Source organism: Pinus tabuliformis, chromosome 1_2, assembly GCF_031772625.1.
Source record: "Pinus tabuliformis cultivar Carrire ecotype Pingquan chromosome 1_2, CPIR1, whole genome shotgun sequence".
In the NCBI taxonomy this organism is placed as follows: domain Eukaryota; kingdom Viridiplantae; phylum Streptophyta; class Pinopsida; order Pinales; family Pinaceae; genus Pinus; species Pinus tabuliformis.
In genome coordinates, this window is record NC_142298.1 from 1,351,047,218 (window position 1) to 1,351,059,524 (window position 12,307).

Sequence of the window (12,307 nt, forward strand, 5' to 3'; positions counted from 1 at the left end):
TAATATATAAATTATTATAATAATATTGTAAAATTATCAATATTAAAATTACATATATAGAGTAAGAAGTTGTGATGGTGGATCCCTTCTGAGATTAGAAAAGTTGACAAAATATGATCACTATTATGGATATTCCAAAATTTAGCTTAAAAAACACTGATCACATAAACTTGAAATCCAAAATTTATTACATACTTAATATTTAAGATAACTATTATGTAGATAGTGATAGTACGACCTAAAACATGAAATATTGAATTGCTAATTATATTAGCTTCAATAATTAAGAGGTGAATAACGACCCTTCCTATCAAATGTCTCTAACTAATTATATTGATTAAGATGTGAATAATGACCCTTCTCGTGTCAAACGTCTCTCACTAATTATACTTAATTAAATGAAAAACACAATAAAGCAATAACTAATTTATTATATACGTAATATTTAAGATAATTGTTATTTAAATAGTGGATAATATCACCTAAAACATGAAATATTGAATTGCAAATTATATTAGCTTCAATAATTAAGATGTGAGTAACAACCCTTCTCCTATCAAACGTCTCCAATAATTATATTTAATTAAACAAGAAACAAAATAAGATATTAATTAATTTATTACATAATATTTAAGATAACTATTATTTAATGGATAATGTCACCTAAAATATGAATTATTAAATTATTAATTATATTAGATTCAATAATTAAGATGTGAATAGCCACCTTTCTCTTATCAAATTTCTGTGATTAATTATGATGAGAGATAGATAGTGGAATTAGACATTAATGTAAATAAATTAAAAAACACATTTTAATTATAACATATAATTAATAAAAATATTAATCTATAAATTATTATAATGATGTTGTAAAATTTATCAATATTAAAATTATATATATATATATATATATATATATATATATATATATAGATATATATAATTTTTTTATATTAGTAGGTTAATGTTTTTAATATTTTTATGTGAAAGTTTAGAATTCTATCATGGACTTATCATACTAGTTTTGGGGTGAATTGAAAATATCATTGTAAGTTATCTTTTATACTCATAATAATCTTGTCGTAGCAGCTACAACCACTCTCCAAAATTTTTCCTTAACTTCGTTTTGGAGCTTCCCTACCAGCCTTTCACAGCAACATGTCTTGCTTTGTAAAGTACACAAGCTTTAGTGTTTTTCTTGTAGAATAACAGCCTGTCCATCAAAGCTTGATGCATTCCCCTCACAGGTTGTTCCTCGGACTTGGTCCAGCTGCAGGTTGAGCAGCTCCCTCAAGAAATTGTGTAATTCTGGAGGGCAATCAGCCTTCCCTCCAGAAATTGCACAATTTTGTCTGGAAGCCTGTTGGGCTCCAGAATTGTGCTTATTTGCCAGTTAGGCTTCATCCATAAAATTGCGCAATTTCTCCCGGTAGGGCTGCTCAGCCCAGGAATTATGCAAATATCCTGGGAGGCTAGCCCATCTCCCTTCCAGAAATACACATTTTCTCCTAGCAGTTGAGGAGCCTCTTGCATGTGCATTCGAGTTGACCAGTTCCCTTCGGAACTGAGCAAAACCGGTTTGCATGCATGGGCTGCTTCTCCCAAGGTAGCATGCAAAGGCATCCCTTGATTTAGGGATCTAATTTTAATAGCTGGAGGTTGCATGCAAGGATATTTTCAGAAACCTCTGACCAAGTTTTTCTCTTTCTAGAATTGTGGCGTGTGCGTCACATCTTCGATTTTATCAAAACTCATGAACCGTGTTAGACTCAGTCTTATCAATCCTCTGTCAAAATCAAATTCACCAAGGAAGCTTCATCAAATAATGTTGGATAATCCAAGCAGGAGCATAAAATTGCAAGTCATTTCTACAATGAATATTCATCCAGGCATAGAACGAGAGCAATTTGGTCAAATATTATTTTACAGAAGCTTGTCTGAAATTTTACGGAAGAAAATTGGTGCAAATGTATAGTTGCAGGCAGTTCAGTTTTTGTTCCTCTTAAATTGTCCAGCGGTGCTTAAGCTCTTCTGTGGCTGCAAAGAAGATACTCAAATTCATTTCAACAATAGCAATATCAGCATAGGAATTTCAGGGATGGAAGGCACATGTAAAATGGTTTTGCAGACTCTATCTGAATGCGTCTCTCCCACATTCCATGATAAATGGGAGTATGAACTTTGTAGGAGTTCTTTACATGTCCTGGCATTTATTGTTGCATTTGGAAACATAGGGGTAGCATGCTTATTAAGTTCCATGCTGTCTCGTTGCAAGGGCACACAAGAACGAGAAATCCGAAATGATTCCAGAAAAGGTGTAAGTAATGATGAGAATGTGGACAGTCACAGACAAGATGCTACTAAGGATGAGAATATACGTTCCGAGATTTGTGCTCCTCAAAATCCCAATGGCATAGATCAACAAACACTAAACATTCCAATGCTCGTTGTAGCTCTGCTTAATTTTGAGTTTGATACAGATGAGAAGGACGATGCTAAGGTGGATAATAATGCAAATGAAATATTCAAAGACAGAGCTACTTTGATCCGAGAGGCATTCCAGTTACTGTATAGCCTTGCTTCTAACCCTAAATATGGAGCTTCTGTCTTGCAAATCTTAACAAATACCAAAGCTCGGTCGAGGTTATTTCTTAGTGTGGTCGGCAGGATAACTAGTAGAAGAATTCAGGAAAATCAAACTGACAAGGCAGATATTATAGAGACGACTTGAGAGTTGCTTCAGAGAATTTTACCTCATTAGGTTGGACATACAAGATGAATGTACAGTTTTCCAGTGGTTTTACAATGAAAATATATACCCCTTTTTATGTGCTCCCTGGCTTTCTTAGCTTCGGATTGATTGTAATTCAAGACATTGGCGGCACATTGAAGTGGAGTGTGATGCACTGGAAGAAGGCGGGGCGCACCCACGTAGCGCGGCGCGTAGAGAACTTTTGCACCGTGCAAAACTGGACTGGCGCGGCGCATCCGGCCTGTGCGGCGTGTTGGGTTGGAGCACAGCGCACATAGCCTCCAAGCAGGATATCACACCAATTTTGAAAAACAAATCCCATTTTCTTGTTGCCGGATTCCAACATGACACATCTGAGCTTTAGTTGCTAAAGCCTTGGAGATCTAAGGCAAGAACAGGGATTGTAAAGGATTTAGGCTTTACCCTCGACAGGTTATCAGGAAATTTCGCTAAAGTGAAGAGGGCAGTTAACGTCGAAACAGGGCAGAGCTATGCCGTGAAAATTTTGGACAAGGAAATGATTTTCCACCGCAAGATCGTCGATCATTTCAAACACGAAATCTGCACTTTGAAGCTCATCAAGCATCCAAATGTTGTGAGATTATATGAGGTATTGGCGAGTAAGAAGAAGATATACATTGTTCTTGAATTTGTGACAGGGGGTGAATTGTTCGATAAAGCCTCGCACAATGGCAAGCTGGAAAAAAACGACGCGAGAAAGTATTCTCAGCAGCTTATTAAAGCTGTAGGATATTGTCACAGCAGGGGTGTCTACTACAGAGATTTGAAGCCTGAGAACGTTCTTCTCGATGCAAATGGAAATGTGAAGATATTTGATTTCGGCCTCAGCGCGCTGCCTCAGCAATTTAAGGAAGATGGTTTGCTCCATACGACTGGTGGAAGCCCCAATTATGTGGTACCCGAGGTCATTTCTAGCAGAGGATAAGATGGTGCTCCTGCCGATGTTTGGTCTAGAGATCTTCAAAAGCGGCTTCAAGTTTTCGAAATATCTCTCTACCGGGGCTCGAGAATTGATCAGAAGAATACTTGATCCCAATCCAAAGACACACAAATTTCCATTTTTCAAAACCGTGGGAAGTCAAGTAAGGACTCATGCCAGAAGAACTTAATGTTTTGGGTTTGAGGCAAACTTTACATCCGAGCCCGGGCGTTGATGCTGGTTCAAACGTAGATTCAGACCAGCAAACTCAATAGCATATTAACACTGAGATTACTACACATTATCGGCACGAAACCCACCAACATGCGACTAATCCTCAGAATACAGAAATGAGGACTCTTGAGATGCTGGAAAGGGCTCTATTGAGGGCAAGAGAGAGAGCATACAGAAACAAGGAAAAATCTCGTTCCAAAGAAGCTGGGCAGTCCGAAGAGTAAAAGAGGCCGAATCTTTGATAGGTATAGTCATATCATCACAAGCCTAAAAAGTTTCCACCTCAAAATGAAAGCGCACCAAATGTCGCAAAGGATTGCTAATTATAAAAAATTAGTATTATTCAAACGGCAAAAGGGAGCTCTATTCCCAAAGAACCATATCAGTTTCTCAACATTTGGACTTTGCGAGAACACTTAGAATATGACTTGAGGATGCCAAACCCTCCATTTCAGATAGACTTTGAATGGCTTGTTGATGAATTGTATCTTTATTTGTTTCTTCGTCAGCAATGATTTCCTACCACACATGTCTACATTGGAAATCCGTGAGGGGGAAATTAACTTGCTGATGGCTGAGTACAAGAAAGAGTTCAAGGCAACGGGTGGTTATTTGACAGATTCAGGAGAGGCAATTTTGAAACGAGTAGAGCATTTTATTCAAGCTATTGGGTCCTATGAGGATAAAATATTTCAAAAGCGGTCTCGCCTACCTCAGTGCCAGATGGAAAGAGTCAAGTGCGAGAAGGCTCAAAAAAGGAATGGAGATAATATGGATCCCAAAATCAATTCTAAATTCTCAGTTACAGTGATGCCTTATCATAAAGCACGTTTAGCTTCTGGTCCTCAACTATCACCATATCAGGTGGAGCAATCAAATAGTGGTCATTTGGCTGCTCAGACTATCCGCCGGGCAGATCACCTGGTTCATGCAACAAAGCTGACACGGATTAGCGAACAGCACAGCAGTGTTGCTACAGCCATTGTTAGAGCTGAAGAGGAGGTTGATACAAAATTTAAAAGAGGGGAAAATGCCTTGGAATAAGGGAAGGAAGCATAGCCCAGAAACAAGTTCAATTAAAGTAAATAAAAAACGTAGACGCTCTAGTTACATTCGCAGGCGTTTTGAATACAAAATCAACAGAGCATGCAAAATGTCCCTTTTCTGCCTTGGAACACTACTAGGAGGGATTTCATAGTGTATGAGACTTCAACTAGCCTTCTAGAACAACCCCCAATTTGAGAACACAAATAAATAGAAGTGGGAAAGAATTTCTCCTTGAACTTCAAACCATTGCAGATGGATCCATAATGACAGAGAACCATGCGTTAAATAGTTGTCCACTTCTTCAGTGCCCTCACTGGACCTTGTCATCGAGTTTTGGTGCATCCTCACATTCTTTGAGGTATTCAGTATTATATTCAAAATCCACTTGAGGTCTATTTCTATATTCTCAATTCTTTCCTTGAGCTTGGAGTCAAGAAAGGATTTCCATAACGTCCTAGAAAAAGTCAAGAATTTGCAGTGTTCTGAAATTTCAGAAAGGGACAACAGCCTAAAGCAATAGCCCATTGTGGGTCACCTGTGGACAAATGTGAAAATGGAAGTGTAGAAGAACTCGAGCCTGTAGAATTACCTGGTTCAAGAATTATTTTATCCAACTCTAAAGCTGAAACTCAACGAAAACCTTTAATTAGGTTAAATTTGGCTTCATCAAGGAACAAGACCACCGATGCTTAGCATTTCAGGAGTGAACTTTATTATCAGGTTTGAGTAATTCCGAATTGATCAACATCGATGTTTACAACACGTGGAATAAATACCTGGGTAGCAGAATATTCAGTGGCCCTCATATTCTGAGTGCACATGCATATAGGAAATATGGAAGGTGAAAAGTCAAAAAACTAAATGCCTAAATATAAAACAAAGATATTTACAACAGAGGAATAGGATCCGATTTCCTATTTTCGACTTCAGATATGATCTGCAGCTACAGTTGTCACCTTTTTTATTGGTCGTCAAAGAGTTTCAAGTGGAATAATGAAACGTTGTTCTGTCTATAGAACATATGGACGGTTCATTTCATATCCTCAGGATTTTAGTTGTAACAGCTCTCCATTTGGATCGATTTGTTTTCTCATAGTGGAGCTTATTTATGGCATAAAAAATAATTTCTAAAGGGTTCTGAGTTTTGGGAAACAGTGGAGGAATAACTCAGCGTTTGGCTGTACAGATTGATAGAGAAATAATTAAATGGTGCAGCTCTGATTTATAAGATTCTTGTGGTATGAGTTTTTTGCATGTGTTTTTCCCTCTGTTTCATATGTATCATGTGTTGTTCTGCAGTCCATTCATGATTGTTTCCAGCTGTATACTTTCAAGTGAGAAAGGTAGAATTCAGTCATTTCTCTGCCTTGAGGAAGTGTTTAGATTTTATATGTTTTCTTCTGCCTTAAAAGGATTCATACATTAATGCCCTTTCCAGCTTTCTTAAAGTCTTTTCACCTCATGTAAATTCAATTCGATTGCTAAAACCTTATGCCTATCTCGCCTTATGAAATATCCTGTGCCTTTGGTTAAATCTCTGCATCTTGCTGTCCTTGTCCCATACAGCCCAGAAACTTAGTCATTAAATCAAATATCCCTCGTTCAAATTCATTTACTAGCCTAAAATCAGTTCCTATTTTAAGTCATCTCGCAACCCTATTGTTCATTTTATCGAGATTGACTGGAGAGAGCCCTCTCCTGTCCTCGTAGGGCTAGCTACGAGGCTGAGCTTGGTTTGATGTTGCCTCGAGTTTTGCCTTCTTCAGCCTGAGGCAGATTCAAGCGTTAACATAGTGGCGACTCCGCTGGGGAAAAGAAAATGGTTTGCTTGAAGATCGTTTTGCCCCAGTACATATCTCAAGTTCAGAGCTGATTATTGATGGTGAACAACGATCAGACATAAGAAGACGGCTGAAATTATTCACCTGGCGACTCCATTCACTGAAGAATCCAGCAATTAATCCTTCATGGTGACTCCACTGCAGAGAGATCAGTAGCGGTAAGATTTTCAAGATGGATCGAATTGCAAGAAGATACGCTCCCATGAGCCGAGATCACATCCCAGGTTTTCCAAATAAAATGCCCAAGGTAGATTGGTCAAAGAATTTGCCTGTATTCAGAAATGTGGAAGGTAATGACGCTGCTCTTCATCTGGTGAAATTTCACATTCATGTGCATAGATTAAAGATCAATTTTCCTGAAGACTGTTTGATGAAAATGTTTATGGCTACCTTGGAAGATGAGGCCCAATCTTGGTATGAAAGCTTGCCACCTGCTTCCATTTATTGTCTAAAGGATTTTCATTCAATATTCTTTAAGAAGTATAAAGAATCTTATCCATCATTAAATTTAGTTCAGGATTGTTGCAAGCATGCTTATGGTTTTATTGAGAACCTTGAAAAATACTATGAGGATGATAATTTTACGAACGAAGAAATCACGGAAGCATTGTATGAAAATCCGTTTCAGCAGCCTACAAAACTCTTAGAGGAAAATTTGCAGCAGGATCAAAATCAGCAGGTTAAAGATTTCCATATGATTGAAAATGATGAAAAAAGAAGTACTATTTCAAATCTGGTTGAAATAAATAAGGATACGCAGGAAAATGATGCTCCAATCTCTGAAAATGATGATGATAAACCAGATCCAGAGACGGATTGTGATGAGGAAAAACATGTTGCTCCAGATCTCATAGAAGAGAATTGCATTGTTGAGGCTGCCTCAAATGAAGAAGACAGAGTTACAGGCTTAACTGCCCTCATCTCATCAGAACACAACCTTCCTACCAAGGTAATCTAGCCAATTCATGAACAACAAGAGGATATCTTTGTTCAGGTAGGTGAAAAAGTTTCTCTGGATGAATTTATGATAGATGATAGAGACGTCATGCTTGAGTTTCAAGAATCATCCGAAGATGCTTTTCTTATGATTAATGGATGTAATAAGGAACATGAAAACATGGCTATCATATCATATGAAGATAACCTACAGTACATTTACATCGCAGAAGATCAAAGCATTCAATATTTCCATTCAGATTCTTCTTCATATGTTTCATGTGCTGAAATATTTTTCCAAGAAGAGATCTACTCATCTATTTGTTCAGAATTTTTTGGGGACCATGAGCAGATTTTTACTGAAGTACATTTTAAAGAGAGATCAGAAGCAGGTGAAAAGGACACCTTGTTCTTTCAGCGGGAGGAAAGACTTCATGTTTTTTAGGATCCAGTGGCAGATTTGTTGTAGTCAGCTGTGAAAGTGTTTATTGCAGTGTTCAGTGATGAAGGAGATCATGGTCAACTATGTTTTTGGATGCCCAATGATCAGTTTGTATTGTTGACCAGCAGATCTGATAAGGAGAATCAAGCAAGAAGGCATCTGCTTGATTGGTTACATTGGCATTTTGATATAGTTTGAGGATATATTGTCTTGTAAGAAGCACAGGTGGCCATGTACTGCCACCAAGCTTTAAGTTTTAAGTTCAGTTCTTAGTATTTTGAGTTAGTTTGTTAAAGACAAGTTTTTTCAGTCATGTCAGTTTGCATTGAGTCAGTTTGAAACAAGTTTTAGTCAATAAATTGAGTCATGTTGGTTTGCCGGAATAATGGACTCCATAGCCCAATGGACGGAGGCACTGTCTGCTCTCCCAAAGATCTGCTATTCTTGGCGCCTCCACGGAGTGGCAGCCGCCATCCCAATTGGAGCCAATGTTAGACTCAGTCTTATCAATCCTCTGTCAAAATCAAATTCACCAAGGAAGCTTCATCAAATAATGTTGGATAATCCAAGCAAGAGCATAAAATTGCAAGTCATTTCTACAATGAATATTCATCCAGGCATAGAACGAGAGCAATTTGGTCAAATATTATTTTACAGAAGCTTGTCTGAAATTTTACGGAAGAAAATTGGTGCAAATGTATAGTTGCAGGCAGTTCAGTTTTTGTTCCTCTTAAATTGTCCAGCGGTGCTTAAGCTCTTCTGTGGCTGCAAAGAAGATACTCAAATGCATTTCAACAATAGCAATATCAACATAGGAATTTCAGGGATGGAAGGCACATGTAAAATGGTTTTGCAGGCTCTATCTGAATGCGTCTCTCCCACATTCCATGATAAATGGGAGTATGAACTTTGTAGGAGTGCTTTACATGTCCTGGCATTTATTGTTGCATTTGGAAACATAGGGGTAGCATGCTTATTAAGTTCCATGCTGTCTGGTTGCAAGGGCGCACAAGAACGAGAAATCCGAAATGATTCCAGAAAAGGTGTAAGTAATGATGAGAATGTGGACAGTCATAGACAAGATGCTACTAAGGATGAGAATACACATTCCGAGATTTGCGCTCCTCAAAATCCCAATGGCGTAGATCAACAAACACTGAACATTCCAATGCTGGTTGTAGCTCTGCTTAATTCTGAGTTTGATGCAGATGAGAAGGACGATGCTAAGGTGGATAATAATGCAAATGAAATATTCAAAGACAGAGCTACTTTGATCTGAGAGGCATTCCTGTTACTGTACAGCCTTGATTCTAACCCTAAATATGGAGCTTCTGTCTTGCAAATCTTAACAAATACCAAAGCTCGGTCGAGGTTATTTCTTAGTGTGGTCGGCAGGATAACTAGTAGAAGAATTCAGGAAAATCAAACTGACAAGGCAGATATTATAGAGACGGCTCGAGAGTTGCTTCATAGAATTTTACCTCATTAGGTTGGACGTACAAGATGAATGTACAGTTTTCCAGTGGTTTTACAATGAAAAGATATACCCCTTTTTATGTGCTCCCTGGCTTTCTTAGCTTTGGATTGATTGTAATTCAAGACACTGGCGGCACATTGAAGTGGAGCGCGGCGCACTAGAAGAAGGCGCGGTGCACCCACGTAGCGCGGCGCGTAGAGCACTTTTGCACCGTGCAAAATTGGACTGGCGCGGTGCATCCAGCCTGCACGGTGCGTTGGGCTGGAGCGCGGCGCACATAGCCTCCAAGCAGGATATCACACCAATTTTGAAAAACAAATCCCATTTTCTTGTTGCGGGATTCCAACACGACACATCTGAGCTTTAGTTGCCGAAGCCTTGGAGATCTGAGGCAAGAACAGGGATTGTAAAGGATTTAGGCTTTAGCCTCGACAGGTTATCAGGAAATTTCGCTAAAGTGAAGAGGGCAGTTAACGTCGAAACAGGGCAGAGCTATGCCGTGAAAATTTTGGACAAGGAAATGATTTTCCACCGCAAGATCGTCGATCATTTCAAACGCGAAATCTGCACTTTGAAGCTCATCAAGCATCCAAATGTCGTGAGATTATACGAGGTATTGGCGAGTAAGAAGAAGATATACATTGTTCTTGAATTTGTGACAGGGGGTGAATTGTTCGATAAAGCCTCGCGCAATGGCAAGCTGAAAAAAAACGACGCGAGAAAGTATTCTCAGCAGCTTATTAAAGCTGTAGGATATTGTCACAGCAGGGGTGTCTACTACAGAGATTTGAAGCCTGAGAACGTTCTTCTCGATGCAAATGGAAATGTGAAGATATTTGATATCGGCCTCAGCGCGCTGCCTCAGCAATTTAAGGAAGACGGTTTGCTCCATACGACTGGTGGAAGCCCAATTATGTGGTACTCGAGGTCATTTCTAGCAGAGGATACGATGGTGCTCCTGCCGATGTTTGGTCTAGAGATCTTCAAAAGCGGCTTCAAGTTTTCGAAATATCTCTCTACTAGGGCTCGAGAATTGATCAGAAGAATACTTGATCCCAATCCAAAGACGCACAAATTTCCCTTTTTTAAAACCGTGGGAAGTAAAGTAAGGACTCATGCCAGAAGAACTTAATGTTTTGGGTTTGAGGTAGACTTTACATCCGAGCCTGGGCGTTGATGCTAGTTCAAACGTAGATTTAGACCAGAAAACTCAATAGCATATTAACACTGAGATTACTACACATTATCAGCACAAAACCCACCAACATGCGACTAATCCTCGGAATACAGAAATGAGGACTCTTGAGATGCTGGCAAGGGTTTTGTTGAGGGCAAGAGAGAGAGCATACAGAAACAAGGAAAAATCTCATTCCAGAGAAGCTAGGCAGTCCGAAGAGTAAAAGAGGCCGAATCTTTGATAGGTGTACTCGTATCATCACAAGCCTGAAAAGTTGCCACCTCAAAATGAAAGCGCGCCAAATGTCGCAAAGGATTGCTAATTATAAAAAATTAGTATTATTCAAATGGAAAAAGGGAGCTCTATTCCCAAACAACCATATCAGTTTCTCAACATTTGGACTTTGCGAGAACACTTAGAATATGACTTGAGGATGCCAAACCCTCCATTTTAGATAGAATTTGAACGACTTGTTGATGAATTGTATCTTTATTTGTTTCTTCGTCGGCAATGATTTCCTACCACACATGTCTACATTGGAAATCCGTGAGGGAGCAATTAACTTGCTGATGGCTGAGTACAAGAAAGATTTCAAGGCAATGGGTGGTTATTTGACAGATTCAGGAGAGGCAATTTTGAAATGAGTAGAGCATTTTATTCAAGCTATTGGGTCATATGAGGATAAAATATTTCAAAAGCAGTCTCGCCTACCTCAGCGCCAGATGGAAAGAGTCAAGCGCGAGAAGGCTCAGAAAAGGAATGGAGATAATATGGATCCCAAAATCAATTCTAAATTCTCAGTTACAGTGATGCCTTATCATAAAGCACGTTTAGCTTCTAGTCCTCAACTATCACCATATCAGGTGGAGCAATCAAATAGTGGTCAGCTGGCTGCTCAGACTATCCGTCGGGCAGATCACCTGGTTCATGCAACAAAGCTGACACGGATTAGCGAACAGCACGGCAGTGTTGCTACAGCCATTGTTAGAGCTGAAGAGGAGGTTGATACATAATTTAAAAGAGGGGGAAAATGCCTTGGAATAAGGGAAGGAATCATAGCCCAGAAACAAGTTCAATTAAAGTAAATAAAAAATGCAGACGCTCTAGTTACATTCGCAGGCGTTTTGAATACAAAATCAACAGAGCATGCAAAATGTCCCTTTTCTGCCTTGGAACACTACTAGGAGGGATTTCATAGTGTATGAGACTTCAACTAGCCTTCTAGAATAGCCCCCAATTTGAGAACACAAATAAATAGAAGTGGTAAAGAATTTCTCCTTGAACTTCAAACCATTGCAGATGGATCCATAATGACAGAGAACCGTGCGTTAAATAGTTGTCCGCTTCTTCAGTGCCCTCACTGGACCTTGTCATCGAGTTCTGGTCCATCCTCACATTCTTTGAGGTATTCAGTATTATATTCCAAATCCACTTGAGGTCTATTTCTATATTCTCAAT

The 12,307-nt window shown here is 38.9% G+C and overlaps 2 pseudogenes; both read left to right on the plus strand.

Moving 5' to 3' along the window:
• Positions 1-3,272: 3,272 nt before the first annotated feature.
• On the plus strand, positions 3,273-3,701 carry LOC149211240 (CBL-interacting serine/threonine-protein kinase 23 pseudogene; annotated as a pseudogene).
• Positions 3,702-10,192: 6,491 nt separating this feature from the next.
• Positions 10,193-10,804, plus strand: LOC149211241 (CBL-interacting serine/threonine-protein kinase 23 pseudogene; annotated as a pseudogene).
• The last annotated feature ends 1,503 nt before the right edge of the window (positions 10,805-12,307 follow it).